Source organism: Arachis ipaensis, chromosome B06 (assembly GCF_000816755.2).
Source record: "Arachis ipaensis cultivar K30076 chromosome B06, Araip1.1, whole genome shotgun sequence".
Lineage (NCBI taxonomy): Eukaryota > Viridiplantae > Streptophyta > Magnoliopsida > Fabales > Fabaceae > Arachis > Arachis ipaensis.
In genome coordinates, this window is record NC_029790.2 from 133,412,136 (window position 1) to 133,412,434 (window position 299).

Consider the following 299-nt stretch of genomic DNA (forward strand, 5'->3'; position numbering starts at 1 on the left):
ATATAATATTACTCTAAAATAAACTATAATCCTTAAATAAGATTATTTGAGTTTAATTATCTTTTAAATAAAAAATGTTGAGATATTATTCTTCGTTAACAATTTCCTGTCTCATCATATATGCTTTGGAAAAAACGATTTAGCTAAAGATATAAATATAAAAACAAAACTTTTCTATTATAAAAATGTAAAGCTTTTTCAGCAATAATCCACAATGTTTCAGCATAGTAACAATGTCCATTTTTTTTTAAACATTACTAAGAAGCAAACTTTTTATATCTATATATACTAATATACTA